We start from the raw sequence: 17,489 nt of genomic DNA on the forward strand, positions 1-17,489 counted from the left end.
TGGGGACCTCAGTCTTTTTTTTTTTTTTTTTTTAAAGACAGAGTCTCACACTGTCACCTGGGCTGGAGTGCAGTGGCGCAATCTCGGCTCACTGCAACCTCTGCCTCCTGGGTTCAAGTGATTTTCCTGCCTCAGCCTCCTGAGTAGCTGGGATTACAGGCACCCACCGCTATGCTCAGCTAATTTTTTGTATTTTTAGTAGAGATGGGGTTTCACCATGTTGGCGGTGCTGATCTTGAATCCTGACCTCCTGATTCGCCTGCCTCAGCCTCCCGAAGCGCTGGGATTACAGGCCTGAGCCACCGCACCCGGCCGGGACCTTAGTCTTTTAAGACTTTCTATGGGCTAGATTAGGCTCACACACATTATAGAACATAATCTGCTTTACTCAAAGTCTGTTGATTTAAATCTTAATCACATCTTAAAAAAATCTTTTTAGCAACAACTAGACTGGTGTTTGACCAAACAACTGGATACAATAGCTTAGCCAAGTTAATATCTAAAATTGATAATCACAGATAATTTTTATCTCACACATATCTAGCAATAATAGATTGTTTCATGAATGAATTGCCCCAAAACTAGGATATTCAGTTGTTTTTTTCCTCAACCTTATTTGGGGAGAAATAAAAAGTTTGTCTTCTTTTCACAATGAAAACTGCCGATGATAATATCCAGCCTGTGCTAGGCACTAGGACTGCAGAGTTAAGTTTTAAGACACCTTCAATACCTTAGTTAGCTGATGGCAAGCATCTTTGATATTTCAACTGGCTTTTGGGAATGCATATGTGGAAAGAAAAGATGAAACAGCAACAACAACCACCATCAAAAACCTTTCCTTCTCTTACCTTTATGTGAGCCTGATACATATTCCAGATTATTATTCTTTTTGGAATAATTTTTGATTGATCACCCTGCTTCTCAAAGATATGGTTCAAGACTAATGGTGCCAGCTAGGATCATTCAGAACGTTGAGAGCAAGGGACCGATTGAGTGTGCTTTTTAAATTCATCGCGAGTTCAGTAGCAATGCCTCCCTACTTCAGTGGAGCATGCTGATATAATCCTCTGCTTACTGAGGCAAGTTAGAGTGCTACGTGCTCTTTTTGGGTGGAAACCTTAAAGTGTGTTTTTAGTAAAGACTTTCTTAGATAAAATACTTCATGAATGCTAAGATTTTAAATACATATAGGTGAGTTATCTGGAAGGAAAGTAGGGATACCCAAAATTCAGGGGGATCTTGGATTGTTTAGCTTCTTGCACTAAGTATTGAGTAAAAGCTACATTGTTTCCTGGTGAGGGTTTTACCAAGATTATCATAACCACCTTAGTTTTGTGGTTAGCCTGACTATATGCCTTCAGAGTGTATGCACTGGCTAACTTCAGGATTATTGCCCCATTCACCCGCAGACACTTAAGTTACAGCACTCTCAAGAAAAAAATAGGGGTGTTTTTTCAAAAAAAATTCAAGGGCAGAAATTATGTTGCAATCTTTCTGAATGAAATCACACTGTGAGGTTCTTTGTAAATCACAGATATTTTCGGAGTGGGTGCTTGCAATGAGCCATTAGGGTGCAAGAAGGTTATTAGAACTTCTGTTCAGATTATAATTTTCAAAAGCTTCTTTTGTCTCTGGAAATGAATGTAATTATTATGATCGTATAGGTATAGAAGTTATAAATAAGTGTGTGTTGAAAGTTTTTACTAAAAAAACTCTTTGAGCTGAGAGGGTGTGTGGGAAATGTTTGGAAATCACTGCCGGAAGCTTCCCCTACCTGAGTGACTTCTCCCAGGATTCAGAGAGGTGCGTGCCACCAGAGGGCGACATGTGCTCAGGACTGAGAGTCCTGGAGGCTCTAGGCACGCACATTTCTGGAAGGGCCATCAGTGTTGCCCCATTTAGCAGTAATTATTTTGAATGTTGACTCAACTTCAGAAAGACTTGATGAAAACTACGTTTTCAACCCATAATTCAGATTGGTCACCTTTTCTTAATAGTCTGGCAAAAAGGATAACAAAATAGATGGATCCTTCTGTAATACTTAACATTAAATTATTATTAGTATTTTTCCAAGACAGTCTCAGTCTGTTGCCCAGGCTAGAGTGCAGTGGTACTGTCTTGGCTCCCTGCAACCTCTGCCTCTCAGGTTCAAACAATTTTCATGCCTCAGCCTCCCCAGTAGCTGGGATTATAGGTACATACTACTGTGTCCAGCTAATTTTTCTATTTGTAGTCAGGCTGGTCTCAAACTCCTTGCCTCAAGTGATCCATCTGCCTTGGACTCTCAAAGTGCTGGGATTACAGGTGTGAGCCAGTGTGCCTGGACTAAATTAATTTTTAAAATATGTCGTTGGTATCTGTGTGTATGGTATATGCATCAAGGTATATATGTTTATGTAATCAAATTTTATCTCTCTATTTACTCCTTAACAGGGGTTACTGTTTTCTTTTTCTTTGTTTTTTTTGTTTGTTTTGTTTTTGTTTTGAGACGGAGTCACTATCTGTCTCCCAGGCTGGAGTGCAGTGGCGTGATCTTGGCTCACTGCAACCTCCACTTCCTGGGTTCAAGCAATTCTCCTGCCTCAGCCTTCCAAGTAGCTGGAATTACAGGTGCCCTGCCCGGTTAATATTTTTATATTTTTAGTAGAGATGGGGTTTCACCATGTTGGCCAGGCTGGTCTCTAACTCTTGGCCTCAAGTGATCCACCCGCCTTGGCCTCCTAAAGTGCTGGGATTACAGGCATGAGCCACCGTGCCCAGCCCTGTTTTCTTGACTACAGAGTCACTTTGTGTATTTCTGGAATTCATGCATGTGCTGCAGCATCATGTTAACTGATCAGCTGGTGATCTTGAGTAAGTTACTCAAGGCTTTGTGCAATAGTGCCCTTCCTGGTTAAGTAGGCATAGAGTACTTGCCCTTTTTTTCTCTAAGGAAACATGAACACTTTGAGAATTATAAGGCACTATACAAATATGTTTTAAAAATTGTTAACAATAATAATATAGCAATTATTAGTATTATACTGGAAGAACTAATGTGATGATGCTGTTCTCTGATAAGGAGTTACGTGTGGTTAGGATTCAGAAATTGGTCTCACTTCTTTAAAATATACTTCCACTTTTTTGTTTTCATAATTCATTCAGGATTTAGATAACATGATAGATAAAACATGATCAACTTCTGTAGTTGCAATACGTTGGAGGTTTGCTGTTGCTAGAAGTCGTGTCTAGGTAGGCCTAGGCCCCAGGTTGCATAGCCTGCTTCTTCACATCTGTTGGGAAAACCTGGATTTCACCCTCCTCGATTCCTTAATTCCCTTTTCTCTGGAACTGCGACAGGGAAATGCAGTCCTCTCTACTTCCTTGTAGGGAGGGGAGAACTTCTGTCCAAATGGGAGAAGTTTGTGTGTGTCATCAGTTTCGGTATTGGTGAAAGCCTGTTGAAAACTGCAGTGCATGGGATGAAGGCATTCAAGGCCTGGGCCCTGCCTTGTGGTTGGACTGTGGTCATGAGAGTGGGAGTAGGAGCTGATTCTGTGCCCACATTGGGGTGTGCCAGGCTGTGTGGTGTGCCTTCACTGATTCCACATGGAATGCACTATTTCTTTTTTTCTTTTTCCTTTTTTTTTGAGATGGAGTCTTGCTCTGTCACCTAGGCTGGAGTGCAGTGGCGTGATCTTGGCTCACTGTAACCTCTGCCTCCTGAGTTCAAGCCATTCTCTGCCTCAGCCTCCCGAGTAGCTGGGATTAATAGGCGCCTGCCACCATGCCCAGCTAATTTTTCTATTTTTAGTAGAGATGGGGTTTCACCATGTTGGCCAGGCTGTTCTTGAACTCTTGACCTCGTGATCCACCCACCTCAGCCTCCCAAAGTGCTAGAATTACAGGCGTGAGCCACTGCACCTGGCCTGGAATGCGCTATTTCTTTACTCTCCCTCCCTGTTGCCCTTTACCCCCCCATTTCCTTGGCCACTGTTTCTGTGTCTGGGCTTTTGTGTATAATGGCAAGGGAGGTGAAAATAAAAATCTCAAAAACCTGAGTGTTTCCTTATTCTAGATCTGTGCTGCTTAGTTTTCCATTCAGAGTAGTGTGAGATATAAAGATGGTAATACTGAGGTCAGGGCTCATGTCCCACAGTGGCCAGGCAGGTAGTGGGAATGAGTTGGGGGATGCTATGTATAAGGCAGCCTGGAGGTGGTGGGGGTTGAGGTGTCTGGGAAGTGGGCAGACCCTGTCTGAAGAGGGAAGCCTCTCAAATTCTTAGATTCTGCTTGGGATCCACTGTTCCCTGATCATCCAACATTTCAAGAGAAGCTGGATGTCAAGATCTGCATGTAAACTTTCCTGATCTTAAAATACTGTGCAGCCAGGCAGTGTGTCTGCTGGCCATATTCACTCAGATGCTTGTCACTTTTCAATTCCTGGTACATGTCTTCTACAACATGTACTCACTTATTTGCTTGTTTAGTGTTTCAGAGCCATTTCTAGTCTGGGTAATGGAGGTGGCAAATCCTGACATCCACACAAAGGAGTCGTTATGTGGACAGTGGGACTCCTGGTTTCCACATGCTCACTGAGCCTGTCACTTGTGACCTCACCTCTGAGCAGCTGGAGGAGGAGTTGCTCTCTTTGCTTTTCAGAGGCCTCAGACCACTTCCTTCCTCTTGGCATCTCTCTGTTTGGGATGAGTGTGAGCACGGAGGCAGCTGCATCTTTGGGGTGCCTCAAGGACATGGATAGAAGGGACAGGCTAAAGGTGGCAGGAAGAGCTGCCTTTTCACTTCTCTCTTTGGGGGTCCCAGGAAGCCAACTTTATCCTGAGTAATGAAAAGATGGAACCGGCTGCACTGGACAGAGTGTTCTTGCAGCAGCATGTGTGTTTCCTCCTTCCCTGCTGCTAAAACCACACACCCCAGACGGGGAAACTTACATATTTATTGTTTGGATTTGTTTTATGCTTAGACTATTCATGCAGAATTCTTTGAAAGGTTGTGATGAGTTCATAGTGATGTTTTGAATGGCAAAGGCCCTAAGTTTAGAAAATGTGCTTTCCTCACCTGTGGCACAGAGTGTCCCAGGCCCAGCCAGGTTTGTATCAGTGCAGCTGGCGAACTCTGCTTCACCACCACGATCCAGAGGACAAAAGCTCGCTTTCTGTCAGTGCTGTGCTTGTTCCACATTTGTCTTCCTGCAAGCGTTTCCCTGGGGTCTATGTTTCTTCTTCTCCTCACCTTATGCACATTATCAGCCGCAAGTACCATGGATGGGGCCCAGGAGATGCTCAGTAGCATTTATTGAATTCATTTTTTAGACCTCATTAAAAAGCTACTCGGGCAGTGAACTGGAAGGGGAAGCACCCCTATAAGATTTGGCTTGGAAAGGTAGAGATGAATACAGTCATGGAATCTGTATATGTCAGTCTTAGACGAATGCTTAGATTCAGATGTGGGAGAGTACGTGCAGGTAGAGGTAGGGGTGTGGCTGACAGGGGAGCTCTCTGCTGTGAAATCAGCAGTTTAGTGTATTTCTTTAGGGACATTGGACAATTCACGTATTTTTGATGAGTCTCAGTTTCCTCATTTCGTAAAATGGGCATGCTATTTCCTGACGATGTGAAAATGACATGAAATATTTGATTGATAAACCATTCAAATATTTATAGTTCCCAGCATGTAAATGGGTACTTAATAAACACTAGCTGCTATTATTACTGACTGATGTATATAGAGTTAGTTAAAAACTGCAGAATTGGAAGGAATATGATCAGAGACTCATAGTGGGCCCCTTGGGGCTACTGTGGGCACACACAGATAACCATCATGCAGTCTACTAATCATAAGGCACAGCCAGGATCTGTCGGGCTTTTTACATTTGCTGGTTTTCATGAAGTCTTTACTCTCTGTAGGGAGGCAGTTGGATGGCATTGACCCACTCAGGATGGGGTAGCTGCAGGACCATGTTGTAAAGGAAATCATGTTCATTTAAATGCTTAGGTTTTGTTGTTGTTTAAGGAAAAAAGTCAGTTTCTAAAACCAAGACTGCAGAAAGTCAAATAAGGCAAAAGTCAAGCAAGCAAGGAAAATGTGCATGGATGGCTTTCTGTTGAGATCCAGGTGTGCTGAATTTATGTTGTTGATGCTGATCACAGCCCAGCCAGAAGTGTATTGTGCTTCAGAAGCTAACACATTTCCTACTGGACACCCAAAGGAAGCGTTGCTAGTCTTTTACAACTAGTATTTTCTTATTTTTTGAAATAATGTGTTAGTAGTTAGTAAAAGTTTGGTTTCTAGTAACATAGTTGGGAAAACAAAATTGTGTGTCCAGTTATTTAGACTTGCTGTCACTGAGAAGGGCCTGTCACACATTGTTTAGATTGGAGTGGGCCTCTTGATTTGTTTTTGAGTATTATGCGACTTTTTTTTTTTTTTTAACTGTTTTGTGTGTGTTCTTTTTAGACAACGAGCCCTGTTTTAGTGTTATGTCATCTTATTTAGTTTTTCCCTGGCCTGTGGGATGCACGTTATTCTTTTTCTTACTTTCTCTTTTTTAAAAATCTTTTACTTTTTTGACAAGGCAACCAATGCTAGAGAGGATGAGAAATTGTTGAGGCTGATACCCAACTCATTGGTGGAAGAAAGGAATTGGAATCCTAAATAGTTCCAATTAACAGTACAATCCAAATGGTACTCTTAACTAGTACGTTCTATTTCTTGTACTGTTTATTTAAAAAATGATTTTATTTCAGTGAACAATATAGCTGAAGTAACAAGTTTCAGATGTAATTTTGGAAAAAAGAGGAAGACACCTTTGTAATTGCCATGAACAATTTTCACGAACAATTTCCAAATATGAGTATTGGTACATTTATGTGATGGAATAATCTATTAATTTTTAAAAGCTTGCTTGACAATTTTAACATAGTAAACAATATTTTAATTAGAAAATTCAAATCCTCAAGTTGAGCACGCTGGCCTTGGTAGGATACCATAGACTTTAGGCCAGTTCAGACCTGATTTTCAATCTTCATTTTGCTCCCAAGTATTTGAGTGGCTTCAGATCTCCCTTAGTGTCAGTCTGTTTGTCTGTACAATGGCCTTACTAATAGAATCCACTTTGTGTAGTAGTACATGATAAGCACTTAGTAAATGCCAGTTGTTATGTTCTTGACTGGACAGCTTTTGGTTGTCAAGTGAGTAGAACAAAGCACCATCTTCTAGAAATTTGTAATTCCTTCTTATCTGTATGTTACTTTGATCTTCATAAAAGGCAAGCAGTAAAGTTTTTTGTACAGTGATGAATTTTGGAAATTACGCATAATATTTTAATTATAGCTTGAATATCCCTTACGTGAAATATTTGAGAGTAGAAGTGTTTAGGAGTTTAGACTTTTTTCAGATTTTGGAATATTTGCATTATATACTTACCAGTTGAGCACCCCAATTTGAAAATCTGAAATGTGAAATACTCCAGTGAGCATTTCCTTTGCGCATCAGGTTGGTCTTCAAAACATTTTGGATTTTGGAGCATTTCAGATTTTGTATTTTCAGATAGGGATGCTCAGTCTGTATTTTAAATATGAGAGACATGTACTTGTTAAGGACTTTTGGAGAGATTTTACTTTGAAATTATGGATCAGCCCCTGTATGACTTTCTGTTATGCAATTATGTATTTCTCACAACTCCTCTATTTTTTTCATTTGTATTACTTAAACGTTGGCTGAGGATTAGAAGAATCATTTTTTGTTAAAGTGCAAATAAATGACAAACCTAAGTAAAAAATTAGTTGATTTAAATACTCAGAGAGGATTGTCTTATCTATCTTGTTTCCTCGCAGAATTACATCTCTTCTGTTTTTAACTACTGCTTTACAAAAAGGAAGTTGCTTTTGCTTCCATGGTATATGTTTGGTTTATCTGATGTCACAAGACCTAAAGACTATCAACATTGATTTTAAGGATGTGAAGTTAGGAAAACTTGTCCCTTTCTCAGTCAGAAATCAGCCACCTCAAATATCTTTTGGAAATGTATATATGCAAAATATTTTTTTAAATTTTTTTATTTTAATTTTTCTTGTAAGAGACAGGGTCTTGCTCTGTTGCCCAGGGTGGAGTGCGGTGGTGCGATCACAGCTGATTGCAGCCTTGAACTCCTGGGCTCATGTGATCCCCAGCCGAGTAGCTGGGACTGCAGGCACACGCCACACACCCGGCTAATTAAAGATAAGGTCTCACTATATTCCTCAGGCTGGTCTTGAACTCCTGGGCTCAAGTGATCCTCCTGAGTTGCTGGGATTACAGGTGACCATGTCTGGGCCACCATGCCAGGCTTGGAAATGTTTATATATATAAAGATTATAAAAAATGAATACCATTTATGCTTATGTAATAGACCTTGTGAATTTATGGTTAACAGTGTTAGGCCTATTATCTTATATTGGTGACTGTGACCAGGTACAGCAAGGTTATGTTCTATTAGCAGTTAAGACCAACTTTTTTACTTCTGTGACTTGCAGTTCATCCAGCTCCTCACAGTATGCCTCAGCTTGCAAACTATATGACTTGCTAATATAACTACACTACATATTATTCCATATTATTTATTGGTGCTGTAATATGAATAATATCTTCTCCAAATTTGACCATTTTGTTTGACCTTGACTAAGTGATTGATTTCATTTATAAACATGTCCTTTTAGTCTAAGATTAAAGAGCTGTTAAGAGCTTTATTCAGTATCTTACGTCCTTTTATTTTTAATTTTAAAAAACGTTTCAACTCTTTTTAGTTAGCTGTTGCTGATAGTAATAAGTCATTGATTTTTTTCCCCCACTCCTTTTTATGGTGTTATATAACCTAGGTAATATATTAAGAAATTTCTTATTTTAAACTGGCAAAAGATCTCACCATGTACCTCCTAATTTCTAAAGGAAGCCTGCCTCTCAGATGTAGTTGTCAGTTATTTTACCTTCTTTATTTGTTGAGGGATAGAAGACCTGTGGTTAGCTTCTACAACTATTAGGTTATTGAATTGCTGAATACATTGAATTACTGAATTACGGAATTAGGCCTAATCTTTCAGATTTGTGCCTGCTCTTCCCTGAGAAAGAAGAATGTGGCAAATCCCCCGATGTTGAAAACCTTTCTTCACATTTGAGATACCTTTATTATAGATGAAGATAACATCATTAATTATGATTATTTGCTACATAATTAATACTTTTACTATTTTGCCACTGTAGATATGCCCCAAGTTCATGAGACCAGATAAACAATGCTGTTATTTGAAGGACCTTATTGATTTTTGAATTTTGTGTCCATTCATTTTCTCTTGTTTGCTGTCATTGTAGAAGTTTCTTCTTGTGATTGTTATATATATAATACAGGAGTACATTCTTGATATTAAGTTTCGTTCAGCCCACAGTGTGGACCCCTGTCCCACTCCGCTGCCCAGACAGGAGGTATTTTGGCATAAGAGCCCTCTCTGTGGAGGCTGATAGCTTGAGTTGGACTCAGATTTGACCTAGTAGCTTTGAGACATTTGACAGTTATTTAACCTTTAGACTTTAGTTTGCTCAACTGTGAAATGATAGGATTGTCATTAAAACATGAGAACAGGGCATACTGTATAACAAACATATATACCAGCAGTAATCACTGTTAATTTTGGTCCATATTTGGTTCACTTTCAAGAGTTATGTTGTGGCAAGAGGTCCATTACTTGCCTAGGGAAAAAATACGTTTCAAATATCTTTTGGAAATATAAGTATGGAAACTTTCATAAACATATATGAACACTTAACTATAAAGGTTGGAGGACATAAATGAAATTGCTCTATGCATAATATTCTACAGGATTTTTTTTCTTTTACTGCTTAATATTGTTCATCATTTTTTCCTTGTTTATTTTTTTCTGGTCATGGTGCTCCACTCTTTTATTACTTCTAATAAAGTTTTCCAGTTAATTATCTGGGTTGGTGGGGGGTGGGGGTGGGGCATAATCCTTTTATGCAAACTGTAGTGACACATTGCCATATCCTTTCAGATATTTATTCCTGTCTCTTCTCATTGGTTAACACTTTCAAAATGATGCTAAGTGATAGTGTTGAGGCCAGCAGCCTGAACTTATTAAATGAGGAATGGGAATGCTTCTAGTGTGTCACACTTAGTCAACTGCGGAATTGAGTCAGTTACTTATCATATTAATTAAGTGCATCTGTAAACTTTCTCCCCATCTACCTTGTTTATTCCTTTGGTTTAATGTAACACAGTGTATTACTTTTACTCTTTGATTTAAAAACAGTCGAACCTACTCTACACCAGGCACCGTGGAAGGTGCTGAAAATAAAACCGTGAAAATGACAGTAAGTCTAGCATGTGTTAGAGGCAGAATAAATGGGATTGTGCTCTAGGTGATATCATATGAGCATCTGGAAACAGAATAAAGTCTTTGGTAATTCACTCCTGTGGTTTTATTTTCTGTGTATCAATTAGATTAGAAGTCCAGCTTGTCCCTAGAGAGGCAGAAGTCAGGGCTGGAACAGAGGGTGGCAATGGCTGGCCGGAGTGGTGCTGGGCAGCAGGGATCCTGGGCCTTGTGAGCCACTCAGGAGACTTACATGTAACGGTGATCCTCCTTTTATAAGTAATCTTGATTTACCCGTGATGTGAGCAGCAGCATGGTATAGCAGAATGTATGGGGGCTTTGGAATTAGGACAGCCTAGTGCTGTTTTCTAGTTTTGTGCCCATGACCATCTTAACTTCTTTGAACCTCAGTTTTCTTATCTTTGAAATGGGAATAGCAATACCTGCTTTCAAGTTTATTAAGATTAGAGATGATGTGTGTAAAATTTCCAGTACTTGCTCAATAATTTTTGTTTTTGAGACAGGGTCTCACTGTCGCCTACAATCATATCTCACTGTAGACTTGAACTTCTAGGCTCAAGCTCTCTTCCCATCTCAGCCTCCTGAGTAGCTGGGACTACAGATGTACACTACCATGCCTGACTTTTTTTTTTTATTATTTATTTTAAATGGGGTGTCACTACATTGCCCAGGCTGATCTTGAACTCCTGGCCTCAAGCCATTGTTCCTGCTCGGCTTCCCAAAGTGTTGGGATTACAGGCATGAGCCACTGCACCTGGCCAATAAATATTTTTAAATTACTGCTGCTACCTGTAGTTGGAAATTTAAAACTGTTAATAATATTATTGCCATGATTACCTGTTTTAATTTATGCCAGGGCTGGGCCTATAGTTTGTTATTTTTTCTTTGACTTTAACTTTATATGCCAGGGTTCAATTATTCTCTCCCCTCAAGCCTACCTCTTGTTCTTATGTATCTCATTCACCTGTTATTTAAAGCTAGGGAGGCACGCTTACATTGTTCAACTTCTTACTATTCGTTAGAAAGTGCCACAAGAATGGCTTGAACCTGGAAGGTGGAGGTTGCAGTGAGCTGAGGTTGTGCCACTACACTCCAGCCTGGGCAACAGAATGAGACTTTGTCTCAAAAAAAAAAAAAAAAAAAGAAAGTGCCAATATGAAAAGCTGCCTGTTTCTGCCCCATGAAGACCTGAACCCTCCTTTGTAGTGTTTGGAATGAAGTACTTCCTTTTGGTTATTCTCAGTGGTGCACCTCCAGGGTGGTACCTGAGCCTTCCTAATGTATATTTAAAGCCAATAGCTGGAAATCTAATAGCCCCAAAGCTGTGTTGTGAAATGTGCATGTTACATAGGAGTAAATATTCCAGCTCAAGGGAGCAGAATACTCTGAGGCTGTGTAAGCATTGAGGAGGGTGGAGTCAGGAGAAGCCAGAGGTGCTGGGGGCTCACACAAAAGGCCATTGTGTATTGTGTACGCTGGAGGGAAGGACAGAGTTACCTACCCAGGTTCTTTTGACACACAGGTTTTGCTTTACCTGTTTGGTTCATTTCCACGAGTTATGTTGTGGGAAGAGCTCCATTACTTAGCTGAGTGACCTTGGACAAGTTATTTGCCATCTCTGTGCCTTGCAGTTTCCTTATTTGTAAACTGGGGATAATATAACCAGCTTATAGGTTGTAAAGATTGAGAGAAAGAATTCCTGAAACACATTTATTGCAATGTCTGACTGTAAATTGGGTAGGCACTCAGTACATGTTAATTATCTTTATTACTACTACCTGCAAATTTGGTAATCTATCATCATTATTGATTTTCAGTGTGATTAAACCCATAACTTAATCTGCAAGTTATTTTATATTAAATTTTCATTAGAAGCAACTGAAAAGATTTACATGTAACATTAAGACTTTCAATTTTTTATTTTTATTGTGTCTGCTATCAGTCCTATGACTTTAGTCCATGACTAGAATAAGCAATAAATACTGTAGAAAACCTATTCTAAAAATGAGTTTTTGGCTGGGCGTGGTGGCTCATACTGGTAATGCCAGCACTTTGGGAGGCTGAGGTGAGTGGACCACCTGAGGTCAGGAGATCTAGACCAGTCTGGCCAACATGGTGAAACCCCATCTCTACTAAAAGTACAAAAATTAGCCAGGCGAGTTGGCACCCACCTGTAACCCCAACTACTTTGGAGGCTGAGGCAGGAGAATCGCTTGAACCCAAGAGGCAGAGCTTGCAGTGAGCCGAGATTGTACAACTGTACTCTAGCCTGGGTGACAGAGCCAGACTGAAAAAAAAAGGGCAGGGGGTTAATCATAAGAGAAACATATACTTTATTTGGTCAGGGCTGGTCTAGACCTTTGGCATCTGAAATGTTTTACAGGACATTGCACCTAATGAGTACCTGATGGAGTGAATTTTGTTTTTCTTATGTCCAAAGAATTGCCTGAAATTTTCACTGCCTCTCACAGCTCCAAATGCAGACTATAACAATAGAGCTGAGAGGATGGGGTACTGTAATTACCCCACGAAGGGGAAGGAGCAGTAGGGGTACTGCTCCTGGAAGAAGGAAAGCATGGTGAGAGACACTGTCTGAGGGCTGAGAACGACCCCTCTTGGATAGGACTTGGGATTTACTGCTGGTCATGCACCATTGACCTTCCTTTTCCTGTGTTCCATTGGAAGCCTCTGCCATCTGCCCTTATCTGTATGTCTTTAATCAGACATTGAAATCTGGCCCATTAGCCTGCAGAAAAAATGGAAATAAAAACAAACCAAAAATTTTCATAGTTCCATTGCTGAAGACATTCTCTCTGAGAAGTTAGTATAAGTCATTGTAAAACTTCTTTGATAATATCATTTCTTTTAAAGTAGGCGCAGAAGCTGTCTATTCCTTTATTCCCACCACTCTAAATATCCTAAGGAAAGGATGGCATCACTTGGCAGGTTTTATGATATTTAAGAAATAGTGGGCATTGCATTCTTGGTATCTAGCTAGTATTGGAAAATATTTATTGGTTAAATATAAGATTTTGAAATGCATAACTTTTTATAGGCATAATTGATAAAAGGACAAGAAAATTTTTGTGCTGAAATTTTCTATTTTTTAAAAGCTCAGTCTTTTCAGCAGCATTTTCCTCAAGGTTTTAATTTCTGGGTTTCTTAATTCACTTAATTTCTAAAAATCAGAAATTGGGACTACAACCGCAGCAGGTAGTCCACAGGAATTTCTTCAGGTTGAGATCTCAGATGTCAGTAAGTTGGGACGATGTATGCTCCCCTCCCAGGAGATACCGAAGGGGTGGAAGGCTAGACTTACTTATTCCTCCACTCTAGAAATGTCGTGTTACTTTATGATTACTTGTCTTTTAGACGTTTCTCTCTAGAAGGTGAGCATTTTGAGGATAGGGACAAGATCTTTAAAATTTTTGTTTCCCCGTGCCTACCGTATTATGGGCACTTAAAAAGAAAGCACATTAATGGGTACTTTTGGAAGTGAATTGACTTCCTCTTGGAACCTGTTTTCTATTTCTAGCACATTCTGCCTCCCAAACCCCAGTGGTGACATCTGGATGTGTTCAAAAGAACTCTTTTCTTTATGTGTGCTTTTCTATGCATCTCTAGGTGAAGACGTGTCAGTTACTTAAATTGGGTGAGTCAAATCATTGAGAGACAAGTGTACCTTTCCATATTCATTGGATTTTTATGAATCTATTTTAGGAAATTATCAAGGACCCAACTCTTCTGCACAGACTTGGAATTCCAGTGGACATTTTGTAAATTTAATTTTCTTCAGTGCACAGTATACACATAGATACAATGTTTGCTTTATTTCACTACATTGTTTAACATGTAAGCAACTACCCTATTCTTCTTCCAAAGAATCGACCAGTTTCTCTAGTAAATTGTTTTCTTTGCAAGTCATTTTTATGATTAGTAAAAAAATTCTTTCCTAAATGATTTTAAATTCTTAAGTGATTTTACTTTTAAAAGATTAAAAAAAAAAAAACACTTCTATTTTCTCGATGGTTAAGTTTGCTGGCAATCTTTTTTTAAAGCCATTTGGAGATTTGTCAAAATCCTAGGCTTATTTCGTATTTGGAATCAGCATCTAAGGATATTATGTTATAGATATTTTTTAAATATGTATTTTATCTCTTTGGTATTAAAAATAATATATGTTTGCTTAAAATTTGGAATATATGCAAAAGTTTAAGTAAAATGAAAGTCACTGGTGGGTATTTTATCTCAAGCATGTTTAGAAATGTAAAAGTGAAATCTATTCTTTTAAAAATAAAAATTGGTAGTTGTAATTTCAGCTCATCATTAGTGCTTTTATATAAATGTAGAAATCATTGCCATGTCTTTCCTTCCATTTTTTTTTTTTTTAAGACACAGGGTCTGGCTATGTTGCCCAGGCTAGCCTCGAACTCCTGGGCTCAAGTAATCCTCCTGAGCTCAAGTAATCCTCCTGCCTTAGCTTCCCCAGTAGCTGGGACTACAGGTGCATGCCACTGTACTTAGCTCATTGTCTTTTTTTTTTTTTTTTTTTTTAAGATGGAGTCTCACTCTGCTGCCCAGGCTGGAGTGCAGAGGCATCATCTTGGCTCACTGCAGCCTCGGCTTCCTGGGTTCAAGTGATTCTCCTGCCTCAGCTTCCTGAGTAGCTGGGACTACAGGCATGCGCCACCATACCTGGCTAATTTTTGTATTTTTAGTAGAGATGGGGTTTCACTATGTTGGTCAGGCTGGTCTTGAACTCCTAACCTCAGGTGATCTGCCTCCTTTGCCTCCTGAAGTGTGGGATTATAGGCGTGAACCACCATGCCCAGCCTGTCATTTGTAATAACCATTTCTGGCAGTCTTAAAGGAATAATTTTGCTTATTTTATGTAGCATTGTGACCTTGCAATAATAACTCAGTGGAATAAAGACATGAAAATGTAAAAAGAACATTTTAATTTAGCTAAATTATTTTTTTTAATGAGGTAAGTTAAAGTTGCTTGAGATGACAAGACACCTAAAGGAGTGAAGATTATATGAATTAGGAGAGAAAAAATGTCTCTGCTTATTTTCTTTGCATCTCCAGGAGCATTATTTAGAGATTAGAGCAAGCTGATTGAAAATTATTGTGAATGCTCTAGATGTTATAACAGTGCTTCCTTATTTTACTTTTTAAAATTCGTTCAGACTGCTGTTGGATGTGTGCCATAAGATAAGCCCTAAATTAGAATGAGGTTTTTTTTGTCATTCATAGGATTTCTGTAAGTGGGCCTGCTGAGTGGCTTTATTCATGATGTTCCCACCTAAAATCCTTGTTTACTAGTGAGAGAATGCAGACAGTAAAATTATAAATAAGTGAAGAAAACATTTTCAGATAGCAGCATTCACTGCTAAGCAAATGAAATAGCATGACGTTTGCAAGGGTGGCCAGGGAGCCTCTGGTCAGCCTGAATCCTCCAGATTTTAGGGCAGATAAGGGGCTGCTCTGTGAAACTCGGGGGTAAGGAACGCACTGGAGGGAAGGGGCTGCCAACACTGAGGCCCGAGGTGGAGGTGGGCTTAGCATGTCTGAGGGGCTCAAACTGCAGTGTAGGTAGAATGTGGCTGGGGAGAGAGAAGGACTCTCAGCTTTCTGGCCTGAATGGTGATGCCATTTTCTAAGAGAAAGTACACAGGACAAGAAATGTATTTGAGGGGTAAGATGAGCTTAGTTTGGGATCAGGTGATTGTGGTCAGCAGGTGGAGGTGCCCAGGGAGCGGATGGGTTTTAGTAGCTTAGGGGTGAGTTTGGGGCTGGAGGCATGGGTTTAGCTTGCCTCTCATTACAGTTGGGATAACTACTTCCAGGTTTCTGTAAGGGTAAAATGAGATCATATGTATAAATAGGGCAGAACACAGTGCCTAGCACATAGTTGTGTAAGTGGATGTTATACCCCAAGGCTTCAGGAGAGCATATGATTTCCACTATGTTTAGATAGGTCTTTTCTGTCCTTTACATTTTTTTTCTATTTATCAAAAATCTGATATTTTTCCTCCAAGGCCCAATTTACATTTTTTTCCCCAAAACAAACAGTGTTTTTCTTTTGCATGATAAAAGCAGAAAATAAAAATCTCCTGTAGTCCTCTCTCTGGATAAAACCCTAGTTAACAGTGTGACTATATGAAGGTTCAAGACCACGCCTCTCATAAAACCTTCCCTGGATTGTCCCTGTGGATGTGCAGTGTATAGAGCCTCTTATTCTGCTCTGTGTTTGCTGTTTCCTTCTTATCTCTTGAGTGTAAGCTTCTTAAGCAAGAAAATGTGCCTTCCTATCCCTAGCAGCACCGAACGCTCATGCACATTATGGGTGCCCAGATCAGATTTGTCTTTCTCCTGCCTTTTCAGAATCGTGTGTGCTGTGTGTACACCGTGCTTGGTTTGTTGATCTTCAGAGTGTCGTGTGTGATGAGTTTGTGTTTGTTTTCTCCGAGATGATGTGGGCACACTAGCTGTTGTTTTGGTTTATAAAAGGGATGTGGTAATGTGATTTGTTTTGACTTCTCGTTTGTTATAGTTCATTCAGTAGATCTGAAGAAATCTGTTCTCCCACGTAGGTGTTGAGACATTACTGATCACATACAGTTCTTCTATATGTCTCCCTAATTTCACATAGATATTAAATCTCACATAAAATCTTTAGTGGGAAAAGAAATTTTTAAATTTTAAAATCACCTGTTTCTTGTAGCACATTTTAGTGTAATCTTGAAGATGCAGGAGAAAAAAAAATCTGTGTAAATGTGGATATGATGCATATTACTGCTTAGATTAATAAAAACTGAAAGCAGTATTTTTAGGGTAACTCTTTTTGTTATCTTTAATATTCTAAACCTATAAGCGTGTGGTCCTTCACTGGATTGACTTTTATATTTTTATGTTCATATAGGTTAGAGTGAATCTGGGCAGAAAGTCCTCCCAGTTTACTTTCTGTTTTAAATGTTATGTTCAAACATTTCTTTCAATTGAGTTATTTCTCTTGTTTTAAATTAGGAAAACAGAGCTCCCTTTGAGGTATCTGCCTCAGGTAACTCATTTCTTTGGTTTGAGTAACCATGTGTTTAAATGACA

The 17,489-nt window shown here is 39.4% G+C and overlaps 1 protein-coding gene across 14 annotated transcripts in view; it reads left to right on the forward strand.

Annotated features, from left to right (window-relative positions):
- Positions 1 to 17,489, forward strand: part of MED12L (mediator complex subunit 12L) — a 346,021-nt gene that overhangs the window by 81,022 nt on the left and 247,510 nt on the right. The gene's annotated exons all lie outside the window — the stretch shown is intronic.

The sequence above is a fragment of the Pan troglodytes genome, chromosome 2 (assembly GCF_028858775.2).
Source record: "Pan troglodytes isolate AG18354 chromosome 2, NHGRI_mPanTro3-v2.0_pri, whole genome shotgun sequence".
NCBI classification, from domain to species: Eukaryota; Metazoa; Chordata; class Mammalia; order Primates; family Hominidae; genus Pan; species Pan troglodytes.